The sequence below is a fragment of the Zingiber officinale genome, chromosome 3B, assembly GCF_018446385.1.
Source record: "Zingiber officinale cultivar Zhangliang chromosome 3B, Zo_v1.1, whole genome shotgun sequence".
Taxonomy (NCBI): domain Eukaryota; kingdom Viridiplantae; phylum Streptophyta; class Magnoliopsida; order Zingiberales; family Zingiberaceae; genus Zingiber; species Zingiber officinale.
This window is the reverse complement of record NC_055991.1, coordinates 122472743-122486153: the sequence shown is the minus strand read 5'-3', so window position 1 is coordinate 122486153 and position 13411 is coordinate 122472743. Positions and strand designations below refer to the sequence as shown.

At 39.1% G+C, this 13411-nt stretch overlaps 1 long non-coding RNA gene across 1 annotated transcript; it reads right to left on the bottom strand.

Annotated features, from left to right (window-relative positions):
* Positions 1-829: 829 nt before the first annotated feature.
* LOC121968575 lies at positions 830-12780 on the bottom strand. Its single transcript, XR_006108222.1, has 2 exons — positions 12593-12780; positions 830-876 (listed from the first exon to the last, which is right to left on the bottom strand). It is a non-coding gene; the product is annotated as an uncharacterized LOC121968575 (long non-coding RNA).
* Between the last annotated feature and the right edge of the window lie 631 nt (positions 12781-13411).

The following is a 13411-nucleotide window of genomic DNA, read 5'->3' as shown; positions in this document are numbered from 1 at the left end:
CGCCCAGACTTATGTCGATGCACTGAAATAAGCATCTTAAGTCTTAGGCAAGTGGCCTATGCTGTAACAACCACCCTTCTTATAACTCTACTCTGAGGGTGACTATTACTTACTTAAACTCTACTTAACTGATGTTACTTACTCTAATATCAGAAATATTTAAAATCTATGAAAAAATAATCTGAGCATAAAACTCCATCATTTATTTTAGTTCTTACTACACTTTATAGCAAGCATGCATGGCAATTGCTATCAAGAAAAATTATAGAAGATTAATGCCTCTACTTGACAACAGCTAGCATACATGCAAGAAAGTAGTAATTCTTCTGCCACCAATTAAAACATCTCACTGCAATTTCGTAGTAACAAAATAAATTCAGCTACCTACAGCATATTAGAATTGAAATTGAGCATGCAATCTAACACTAAGCAGGCAACATAAAGTATCCGCTCTTGCATGTTTATATCCTCCACTACAGCAACCCAAGTCCCCTTTTCCCAGCAGCCCAGAGAAGAAGGAAAAAAAAACAATACAACTCCAGTCGAATTCCAAGAGTTCCAGCAAGCAACATAAATCACAAAGACAGGTAAACATTTCGGCAGTACTAAGAGGCATTTTCAGAACCAAGCAATGCAACCAAACTTATAACAAATCTCTATTTTTTTCTAATATTTTGAATAAAGAATCTAATTAAACTTTCAGTTATATCAAAGGAAAACAGCCACAGTACTTCCAAACCGAAACAGTTTTAGCAGTAACAGTTAATCCAGCTAAATGATAAGAAGAAAACAAAACTAGTAGTGTAAGGAAAACTAATCTCTAGCAACCTCTAACCAACTGCTCCAACACTTTTAGAATACCAATCTAAATTAACCCTTAATTGTTAGTAAGAGCCCTAGAGCCAATCATTTTTGATGATTGTATGGACTCATGTATATCATATTCTTGTATATTAATAAAGACATTTGTTTGGTTATTATACTTATTTGTATTAGTGCCAAATAGACTAAGTATAATAGCGTCCTTGAGTAGAAGGTTCATACCTATATCAATCGATTAGTTGAATCGATAGTGAGATGATATAGGGAACACTACTCTAAATCATTCCTAGTCGAGTATTAACATTCAGGGACAATGTTAATGCAATAAGACTAGCATGTAGGTCAGTTCGATGACTTGATCTCACAAGTCATGGATATAGAGATATCAAGCTGACACATGGATATACATTGGAGAATGTATACTGAATGACCCGCCATGAGAAAGTATCATGGATCATTATATGAGTGTCATATACTTTCTCATGTGGCTATTAGTATGACTATTAGTCCTTGGACCTGAAGTCACCATGGATCCCTACATAAGGAGTTATGTACTTTGGTTTCGTCAAACGTCACCCGTAACTGGGTGGACTATAAAGACGATTACTGGGTATGTAACGAATTATGCAGAGGGATGTGAGTGATGTAGATGGGATCTATCCCTCCCATATGACGGGAGCGACATCGCTATTCTTGATAGAGTGAGACCACTAAGTGCATGGCCATGCCCAAATGAGTCAACATTAGATGTTGAGCTCATTTGATCGAGTGAGTCTACTTGGAGTTCAAGATTTAGATTGATTAGAGGATGACACGGTCTATGCCTCACATTGATCAATCTAGATGTCTAGGATAGAAGGACAATGTCATATATTTTGTGAGGAGTCACAATTGGTAGTCACAAGGTGATGTCGGATCTCGACATTCTTGTAACTTGGGTAGTAATGATGTGTTGCTAGGTACCGCTCATTACTTATGCTCCTAAATGGGTTTAGGGCATTGCCAACGTTACAAGAACCTATAGGGTCACACACTAAGGACAATTAGATGGAGATTTGGTTCATATGATGAACCAAGAGGATTAGATTCATTTGATGAATCATATTGGATTAAGAGTAATCCAAATTGGGCTAATTGAGTTGGACTCAAGTTGATTCATGTATTCAATGAGTCTAATTTAGATTATGACTCATTAAATCAACTTAATTTAATGAATTAGATTCATTATATTAAGTTGGCTTGAATTATATGGTTGGATTAGATCAACCATGAGAAGATTTGATCAAGTTTGACTTGATTTGAGAGGAAGAGAAAAAGTCATGTTTGACTTGACTTTTTGCCACATCACTAGTGAGTTGGCAAGATGTGGACCAATAGGATTACTCCACATCACCAATGTGTGCCACCTCATGGAGGTTACAAGCCTCCATAGCATTTAATGTGACCGGCCCACATTAAATGAGGAGGTTACACTTGTTGCCATGTCATTTAGTGAGGTGGCAAGATGAATCCGGGTCCGACGAAGAAGAACCGACGAGCTTCCTCGCTCTACCAGTACTAGCAACCGTGGTGGAAACTGAGTCCGAGTATGAGTCAAAAACCGAGAGCGAATCCGAGACTGAGTCTGATCGAAGCCACGAATCCGCATTCGTTTCCGAAGGACCAAAATCCACTGTAAGTTCACTACTCGCAGAATTTCAATTAGATAACTTGCATGATTTATTACCTTACTTAATAAAAAAGTTGGCTAAATCCAACGTCTGGGTTAAGTCGCTCCAAAAGGAGGTAACTGTTGGAGCAATCCCAATGGTCTGCGGGACCATGTGTTTTGGTGTTTGGGCAAAGGGTTTAAGTTAGGTTTACCCTTGTTATTTGATATGTGTACTTGAGTTGTGCAGGACTGTAGGTGACACATATGACTCAGGTTGACGGCTTCGGGTCCGGTGAAGGATGGAGCATCCGAGGGACCATGGACAAGGCAGCGAGGACAAGGGCCGAGGGAAGCGACTTCGAGGCATACGCGAAGGATGGCATTGGGGACGAGCCGCGGGCTTGGATGCATCCGAGGGACGAGAGCCAAAGGAAGTAGGCTTGAAGGCAAGAGGTCAAGGCTACAAAGAAGAGTCAAATGAGTCGTGAGGGTACGAGTGCATGAGAGATTGTACTCGAAGTAAAATCCTAGTTTTAGGGTTTTAATGTAGCGCACTGTAGCAGTTACTGTAGCGCACTGTAGTAGTTACTGTAGCGTACTGTAGCAGTCAACTGGTGTATAGACCAGTCGACTGATGCACTGTAGCAGAGAGCCGTTGAGATAGCCGTTGGGCTGGCATCAGTCGACTGGTGCAAGGGCCAGTCGACTGGTAACGGGCAAATCAGGTTCTGATTTGTTCCAAGCTCTATAAGAAGGAGCTTGGTATGGCCGGCCAAGGTGACGAAATTAGACTTGGTTAAAGCCTAATTAGTAGTCATCTAGTGCTTTAGCAACCCAAGTGTTCTTGATCGAGTTGTGGCGAGGTTTCTCCACCGACAAGGAGGATTGTGCTAGCCGGAGTTTCCGGAGACTAATCCACCGACGGATTGAGGGATCGTCCACCTTACGGACAGCCGTGGAGTAGGAGCAAGTTATCTCCGAACCACGTAAACAATCGTGTTAGCGGTTTGCATTTCCATTCTTGTATTTAGTATTTAGCTTTCATATTCGTATTTGTATTCTTTGTATTCCGCTGTGCTAACGAATACATAGGAAGCTAACGATTTGGGGGTGCCGTCTATCCAACCCCCCCTTCAAGCCGGCCACCGATCCTCCAACAAGTGGTATCAGAGTGAGGACGCACTTCACTGGACTAACCGCCGAGAAGAGCAACACATATAAGAAGATGGCCGGGTTGATTGTCCCTCCAAAGTTTGAAGGAGGAAACCTTGGGGAGATCACATTTTGGATGATGAAGATGGAAACCTTCTTCAACACGGATTGGGACATAATGATGGTGGTCAAAGAGCCATTCAAAGTCCCAAAGGACAAGAAAGGAAAGAAGCTCCGACCACAACATTGGACGGAAGAGCAAACCTCACGATCGGAGGCAAACTCAAAGGTAATATCAATCTTAATAGATATATTGCCGTCTAATGTGATAAATGGTGTAGGTGAGTATAAGAATGCTCACGAGCTGTGGAGCAAAATAAAGAAGGTTCAATGGGAAGAACTCATGCCTACACAAGAAGAAGAAGAAAAAGAAAAATCCGAAGAAACGGATGAAGAAGCTCAAATAGAGAAGGATCAATCGGATGTGGAGACCAATTCAACATCAAAAGAAGAAGAGGAAGTGAATTTGGTCACATTTGAGGAGAAGGATGAAGAAATGTCATCCACTAGTGTGGATGAGGAGACATCCTCAATGATTGAAGAACAATCCAAGACAAGCGAAGAAGAAGAAGTCTTGGAAATCAACCTAGCAAGCACCTCCACCGAAGTCAAGTCAAAGGACCATATCATTTGCTTCGGTTGCCATGAGAAAGGACACTACAAGAGTAGATGTCCTATGGGTAAGAAAGAGGTAAATTCTAAACCCATTCAAGTTGATTTGAATACTAATGTGGGTTGTAGAAATGATGATGCCAAGAAGAAGAAGGAGAAGAAGCACATTAGATGCTTCACTTGTGGTGAAATAGGGCACTACCACACCAAATGCCCAAAGAAGAAAGAGCTCAAGAAGTTGGCGCATTTGAAGATGTGGGAGAAGAAGTGGAGGAAGAATGGAGGCTCATGTCAAGGGGGAGCTCCAAAGGTAAAGGGTAAGGTAAACCCTAATTTAAATTTGAAGTCAAATTTAAACTCCTCCATGCATGCTAGGAAAAATAATGTTAATCATTATATGCCCATGCAAAATTTTGGTTTTAAATATCATGATAGAAATAGGGTAAATGTAGATCATAACCCTAGGAGACCTATACATGATAGACCTAGACACGTTAAATTCTCATTACCTAAGGAGAAGAAGGTAATGGAGAACCAAGGCATTAATCCCAAGAAGGGGAGACACATGCCTAGGAAGGGTAGGTCTAGGAATGTCCAAGGTGGACATGTTGACTCTAGGGTTAGGAACCTAGAAAGGGAGAATCAAGCTTTGAAGGCAAAGCTTGATGGTTTAGAGAAATTCCTTAAGAGATTCACTATTGGATCTAAGGGATTAAGTATGGTGTTGGGGAGTCAAAAACCCAACAATGATAGATCGGGTTTGGGATACCGATCTAGTGTCTCCAAGGTCAAAAGGAGACCATGTGCTAAGGTGGCACATGATAAGGGCAAGGGAGAGTCATCCAAGGCAAATAAAAAGAAATATGCTAGGGTTGCATATGATTATGGCAAGGATGATATGTCCAAGGTCAAGAAGATAAGGAAATCTTCTAAGGGACATAATTGTAGTTTGGTCACAATAGATGAGTCACCTAGGGAGGTGACTAAGGTAAAGAGCTCTAGGGGGAGCTCCAAGAGTCAATTTGGGACCCATGGCCAATGGATCTCAGGTGGGTTCTACTTGGGGGTCTAGAGGAGCCATGGAGTGTGCCAAGTGGTTTAGAGACGGACTTGAGTCTCAAACCTAGGGAATTGGCACACATTGTTTGTGTTTCATGCAAGAAATATGACAATTGGAGTCATATTGCATGATAATTGGTTTTGGATGTATAGATGTCATACAAACCAATGCTAGGGATGCATTGTGGGTTGGCATGGGCAAATACATCAAGAGGAAGTCAAAACTAGGACTTTAGGTCAAGGCTCAATTGAACCATTTAGCTAGTTTTGGATTTTGTGTCAATCTTGGGATTGGTGATAGATACATTTTGTAATGTATTTTTCTCAAGTAGACAAGGGTACAATAGACCTCTCCACAAAATTTGGGAATTTTTGGAGGTCTAGGGAATTTCTGGTGCATTTCTGAAGGTGACCTGAAAAGGCTGATTTTTTCAGAAATAAGGTACCAGTCGACTGGTACAGATACCAGTCGACTGGTAACAGTGTTTTTGAGCACAGAATGGTTCTGTAAGCTCATTTTGACGAGGGCAGTCGACTGGTGCCGATACCAGTCGACTGGTAACAGTAGATTTCGACCACAGAATGCTTCTGTAAGGTTCTGTCGAAGGGGGCAGTCGACTGGCACTTGGGGCAATCGACTGATACCAGCTTGAAAGTGTTTTTTAGCACTGTTCTTGACCATGTCAACTCACTTAGATGTATGGGATCCATGGGGGATAGATACATGAGTTTAGGGTCAGTTTGGATGAGAAATTTTCAACAATTGGGATATTGTTGGAGAACTTTTTGGATGTTAGGCAAAGGGGGAGAATTAAGGTTTAGTTGGGAAAACCTTTAGTGACTTTGCGTAGGGGGAGCCTTGGGATAGGTTCTTAAAAAGCCCTGTGATAAAATCCTAGCTCAATGGGGAGCGTAGGTGTAGGGGGAGCCTTGTGATAGGTTCCAATTCTTGGTGCATTGTTTCGGCGGTTGTCAAGTGTGTAGCCTTGGCAACGTAAGTCCATTCGGCGGTTGCCAAGTGTGTAGCCTTGGCATCGTAAGTCCATTCGGCGGAGTAAGTCCAAGTGTGTAGCCTTGGCATCGTAAGTCCATTGTATTAGCATGTTTATTTGCTATTTGTTTTCCCTAACTTAAACGTATTGCCAAACACCAAAAAGGGGGAGATTGTTGGAGCAATCCCAATGGTCTGCGGGACCATGTGTTTTGGTGTTTGGGCAAAGGGTTTAAGTTAGGTTTACCCTTGTTATTTGATATGTGTACTTGAGTTATGCAGGACTGCAGGTGACACATATGACTCAGGTTGACGGCTTCGGGTCCGGTGAAGGATGGAGCATCCGAGGGACCATGGACAAGGCAGCGAGGACAAGGGCCGAGGGAAGCGACTTCGAGGCATACGCGAAGGATGGCATTGGGGACGAGCCGCGGGCTTGGATGCATCCGAGGGACGAGAGCCAAAGGAAGTAGGCTTGAAGGCAAGAGGTCAAGGCTGCAAAGAAGAGTCAAATGAGTCGTGAGGGTACGAGTGCATGAGAGATTGTACTCGAAGTAAAATCCTAGTTTTAGGGTTTTAATGTAGCGCACTGTAGCAGTTACTGTAGCGCACTGCAGCAGTCGACTGGTGTATGGACCAGTCGACTGATGCACTGTAGCAGAGAGCCGTTGAGATAGTCGTTGGGCTGGCATCAGTCGACTAGTGCAAGGGCCAGTCGACTGGTAACGGGCAAATCAGGTTCTGATTTGTTCCAAGCTCTATAAGAAGGAGCTTGGTATGGCCGGCCAAGGTGATGAAATTAGACTTGGTTAAAGCCTAATTAGTAGTCATCTAGTGCTCTAGCAATCCAAGTGTTCTTGATCGAGTTGTGGCGAGGTTTCTCCACCGACAAGGAGGATTGTGCTAGCCGGAGTTTCCGGAGACTAATCCACCGACGGATTGAGGGATCGTCCACCTTACGGACAGCCGTGGAGTAGGAGCAAGTTATCTCCGAACCACGTAAACAATCGTGTTAGCGGTTTGCATTTCCATTCTTGTATTTAGTATTTAGCTTTCATATTCGTATTTGTATTCTTTGTATTCCACTGTGCTAACGAATACATAGGAAGCTAACGATTTGGGGGTGCCGTCTATCCAACCCCCCCTTCAAGCCGGCCACCGATCCTCCAACAGTAACAACCCTTAAGGAAGCGACTGACTCGAGCTCTTTAACTGAGTCAGTTCAAATTGGAAGTTCAACTCAAGTCCAACAACTTGAGGAAGAAAATTCCAATTTGAAAGCTCAAATTAAAGAACTCAAGGACATGTTGGAGCGGTTCACCTTGGGCTCTAAGAATCTGGATCTGATTCTTGGAAAACAGCGAGCCGTTTACAACAAAACTGGACTTGGATTTAAAACTAAAATAAAATACAAATCATATTTATCGCTAGTTAATAGAAATAATAGAAAAATTGTCCAAGCATGGGTGCCAAAATCCAATTTGGTTAATCAAGTTGGAACTGGTCACTATTGGGTCCCCAAGGATCAAATCTATTACCTTGATAGACCATATCGAGGCTATGATCCAGGGGGAGCTAATAGAAAAACAATATTAAGAACATAATTCAAATTAATATTCAAATTAAATTTGAAGTTAAATTCAATATTAAAAATTCAATTAGATTCAAAATTAAATTCAATATTAAAAATTCAATTAGAAATTCAAAATTAAATTCAATATTCAAAATTCAATTAAAAATTTAAAATTAAAAGTAAATTTCAACTTATATTAAATAAAAATAGATGGAGGATCCAGACTCGCCGGCACCCCCAACTGAACTACCCGACAGGGTAACTGAACTTAATCTACCCGAAATGGGTAAAACAAGAGTAGATTACCCGGCAGGGTAATTAAGGTTAGATCAAAACGGGCTAGGTTTAACTTGACCCACAGTACTGGTGAAGTTTTTGGATGATAGTACGTTAGGGAAGCTTGGGCATCGCATGTCTAGGAAGATATGGCTTCGACCTGGTGCATTTGGCCAAGTGGAACTGACCGAAGCTACCCTTAAATGAATCCTAACTAGTTAGACCAAGGTTTAGTATTAAGCTCAATGGGTAGGACTATTTGGGAAACCTCGAAGGCATGGTTACTTTAATGAGTACCTTGTGACTCACCATAGCCCAGAAGTTTATCCAAAGAATGCTTACTTGTTGAACCCAAAGCTAAACCTGAATCTAACACAAAGTTAAACCAAACCCTTAAAGTGAACCTCAATTCATCTCACAACAATTATAGGGTTCCCTGATTGACAATTTTAGATCGAGTGAGATGACTAGGAAATTAAATTATTAAAATTGACTTAACTTAAATCAAGTTAATTAACAATTAAATTATTTTAACTTGAATTATTTTCAAATCTAAATTATTTTAAAACTCAGTTTCTAAATCATTCAAAATTGTCTAAAATTATTTTTCAAATTTAATTAACTTTAAAATTATTTTTCAAAATTATTTTAAATTCAATCCTTTGAAAAATCTTTCAAAATCATTTTAAAATCTTTTTAAACTTCATTTCAAAATTATTTGTAAAATCTTTTTAAACTTCATTTCAAAATTATTTGAAAAATCTTTTAAAACCTTGATTTCAAAAATCTTTGAAAAATCTTTCAAAATCATTTTAAAAATCTTTAAAAATCATTTGAAAAATCTTTTAAAAATCATTTTAAAATCTTTTTAAACTTCATTTCAAAATTATTTGTAAAATCTTTTTAAACTTCATTTCAAAATTATTTGAAAAATCTTTTAAAACCTTAATTTCAAAAATCTTTGAAAAATCTTTCAAAATCATTTGAAAAATCTTTAAAAATTATTTGAAAAATCTTTAAAAATCATTTGAAAAAACTTTTTAAACCTTCATTTCAAAATTATTTGAAAAATCTTTTAAACCTTCATTTCAAAAATCTTTGAAAAATCTTTCAAAATCATTTTAAAAATCTTTTTAACCTTAATTTCAAAAATCTTTGAAAAGTCTTTCAAAATCATTTTAAAAATCTTTCAAAATCATTTTAAAAATCTTTCAAAATCATTTTAAAATCTTTTGAAACTTCATTTCAAAATTATTTGAAAAATCTTTTTAAACTTAATTTCAAAATTATTTGAAAAATCTTTTTAAACTTCATTTCAAAATTATTTTAAAATCTTTTTAAACTTCATTTCAAAATTATTTGAAAAATCTTTTCAAACTTAATTTCAAAATTATTTGAAAAATCTTTTTAAACTTCATTTCAAAATTATTTTAAAATCTTTTTAAACTTCATTTCAAAATTATTTGAAAAATCTTTTTAAAAACTTATTTCAAAATCCTTTGAAAAATACTTGAAAAACTAGTTTCAAAATCCTTTGAAAAATACTTGAAAAACTTATTTCAAAATCCTTTGAAAAATACTTGAAAAAATTATTTCAAAATCCTTTGAAAAATACTTGAAAAACTTATTTCAAAATCCTTTGAAAAACTAGTTTCAAAATCCTTTGAAAAGAAAACTTGAAAAACTTATTTCAAAATCCTTTGAAAAATACTTGAAAAACTAGTTTCAAAATCCTTTGAAAAATACTTGAAAAACTTATTTCAAAATCCTTTGAAAAATACTTGAAAAACTAGTTTCAAAATCCTTTGAAAAATACTTGAAAAACTTATTTCAAAATCCTTTGAAAAATACTTGAAAAACTAACTTGAAAATCTTGCTCCCCTAAATTTACTAAACTTACAAGAATATGGAATTAGCCCTGAAGGAAATGGAGATTTGAAGTTTGAGCATGCTCATAATTTAGGGCTCTGATACCTAAACAAAACAATCTGGATAACTTAAAATCTATTTAACCTCATGCTTGGAATTAAAGACCAACTAAAATAAATAACCTAAATTAAACATTTAGTCACTCCCTCTTTATCAAAAAAAAAAAATCTAGCTAAGTTTTTCTAACTTTAGTTAGGTATGTCTGTCTAAAAACAACCAAGTCTCAAAAGTGGCTAAAGGCATCACTCGAAATCATCCATATATTAGCCTTCTTCTACCTTCTCTCAAAAAGATTGTTTTCTTAAAATCTTAAAACTTACTTTCAACTGATTTTTGATATATGGCAAAGGGAGAGAGTAGAAGAAAATTCAAAGAATTAAAGAATTAAGGAATTCAAAGAATTAAAGAATTAAAGAAAATTGAAAGAAATTCAAATTTTAAAAAGTGAGATTTTATTAAGGGGGAGTCTTTATATTAAGGGGGAGCTCTGCACTTAATTTAGCTCTGCACTTAATTTAGCTCTGCACTTAACTATCATTATGCTTGTATTTTCATGCTTATCTTTTAATGGCATTATTTTCTTAACTTTGAATTTTTGTTGCCATAATCAAAAAGGGGGAGATTGTTGGTGCAGGAAGCATCCGACGATCGAACCTAAGTTTTGATAATGGCAAAGGGATTCAAAGTTAAGATTCTCTGTTATCAAATATGTTGAATGAGTGTTTCAGGAAAGTCCTAACTGCGGTTAGGCAGGTGAAAACCCTAGGGGGTGGTAACCCTAGGTCCTAGGGGGTGGTAACCCTAGGTGGAGAAAAGTCCTAGCTGCGGTTAGGCAAAGGGAAAACCCTAGGGGGTGGTAACCCTAGGTCATAGGGGGTGGTAACCCTATGCGGAAAGTCTTGGCAGGTCGATGGCTTCAGGCAAAAGTCCTAGGGGGTGGTAACCCTAGGTGGAAAGTCCTGGTGTCGCGAACCAGGTGAAAGACTGGACTGGCCGGGAAGTGGATGTCCAGCAGAAAGTCCGGAAGCGTCGAGTGCTGAGCAAAAGTCCAGTCGATCTGGAGGATCGACTGGCAACAGGTAAATCTCCTGAGTGGAGTAGGTGAGGACGCGTTCCCCGCAGAGGGAACAGTAGGCGTCGGGTCGACCTAGGGTTTCCGGATGGAAATCCAAAGTCAGACTCGGACAGTCCGAAGACTGTCAATTATTACTTACTGTGTTTTATCAGATTCTAACACTGTCTTGCAGGGTATTTTGCTCGGACTAACCTTTGTTTGCAGGTGAGGAACCTGCTGGAAAAAGGCTGTCCGGGCGCCCGGGACCAAATTCTATCCCCTGCGCGACTTCGCCACGTGGAGCATCCTGGTTGGTTGGCCACGTCACACTCCAGGCGCCCGGAAGGGATCCAGGCGCCCGGAACCGCATATAAAAGGAGGGTTGAGGTGCAGCTTCAAAGTACAACGAATTCTAAGTGATCTTTCATCAACACGCTGCTCCAAAAGACGCTCCGAAGTGCTACTACAAGTGCCCGACGACCCGAAGCTTCAGAATTAGCATTTCTTGTTGTCGGTATAATTTTTGATAGCTTTTATTTGTACTCATAATTGTAATCTTTTAACGAGCTTATAGTTGTTGCCCACCGGAAGCGATCAAGGATCGCGGGCCTTCGAGTAGGAGTCGACTTAGGCTCCGAACGAAGTAAAATCGACCTATCTCTTTGTGTTGTCTCTTTATTTTATTTCCGCTTATTCCGCTGCACGTTTTAACTCCGATAGTTTTCCGATAATCGAACGAAATAGCCACGAGCGCTATTCACCCCCCCTCTAGCACGTCTCGATCCAACAGTTACAAGCCTCCATAGCTTTAATGTGACCGGCCTACATTAAATGAGGAGGTTACACTTGTTGCCATGTCATTTAGTGAGGTGGAAAGATGTGGACGAATAGTGTTGATCCACATCATCCTAGAGTGCCACCTCATGGGGGTTACAACTCTTAATGGTCTCCACATTAATTGGAATTAATGTGGGGAGTTACACCTCCAAGATGTGGCCGGCCACTCTAGTGGGGAATGAAAATATTCATTTTTCATTCAAGTGTGATTAAGTCATCTTCTTCCTCTAGAGCTCTCTCTTCTCCCTCTCCTCCTCTCTTGGCCGAACAAGACAAGGTGCTAGCACACCTTTGTTTGGTCTTCTCCATCAAGGATTGTTCGTGTGGATACTTCTAGAGGACCGTACACTTGACGGTCTAGAGATCCGGCACCTTGGACGAGCGGGAACGCGAAGGGCTTCGCTACAAGGGTAATGATCTTAACTTTAGTGTAGATCTAAAGTTTTACAAACTCGTACAAGAAAAAGGTTTTTCGAAAAGTTTTGTTTACGAATCTTTGCACGAGATCCATGGCTTTGGGTGACTCGGGGTTTCCGCGACGCGAAAAAGCGGTTTTCGCGGCCCGACGAACCCAACATTAACAATGCAAAATAACTCCAATCTAGCAGTAACAAAATAACATGTACACTCCTTTATTTTCCTAGCAGATAAAAGAATCTAAATGAGTCTCAACAATGTCCCAAGTCTTCCATAGTTCAGCCATCACACACCTTCACCATCACCACCTTGTCGCCTTTCTTTCATACCTGAGCTTTTCCTTTATCTGCAGTAGGAGGAAAGTAGTATCTATAAGCTAAAAGCTTAGTAAGTGCTATCTACTCACAAAAACTCGATAAGAAATGCATGTGCATAAAAGAAAGCAGGAAATGCCTATTCCACATGAAAGTAGCAACTAACACTAAATCATGCATCTCTAAAAGGAAACAATAGATTTAACTTGCCAAAATTGCAACTTAGATGAAAGAAACTGTTCCATTTGTTCCCCAACTTATACTCTTATACTTAAAAATAATAATCAACTTCTCTTGGGCCCGGCATTGTACCACTTAGCGCGCATTCTTAATAAGAATCGAGGTAGCTAATCCCGAAACTACTAAGATACTTCTAGGCCTTGTGCCTAGGGGCATCTTGGAGCCCATCCCTTGGACCTTGTGTCCGGTACATGCCCTTTAAAAGTAAAATACTTTTTATCTTTAAATACTTCTTATAATAAAATGCCTTGGCATTTATTTAAGCACTTAGTGTGCTTTGATTCTAAATTCTGGAATTCAGGATCAATTTGTGACCCTGGTCTTGCTTTGCTTGTACTTCTCACATATATACATTATGCAAGAGATTCTAAAACCATATGCCACTGATATATATCTGTATATATTCAAAACAAAACTCAACAGT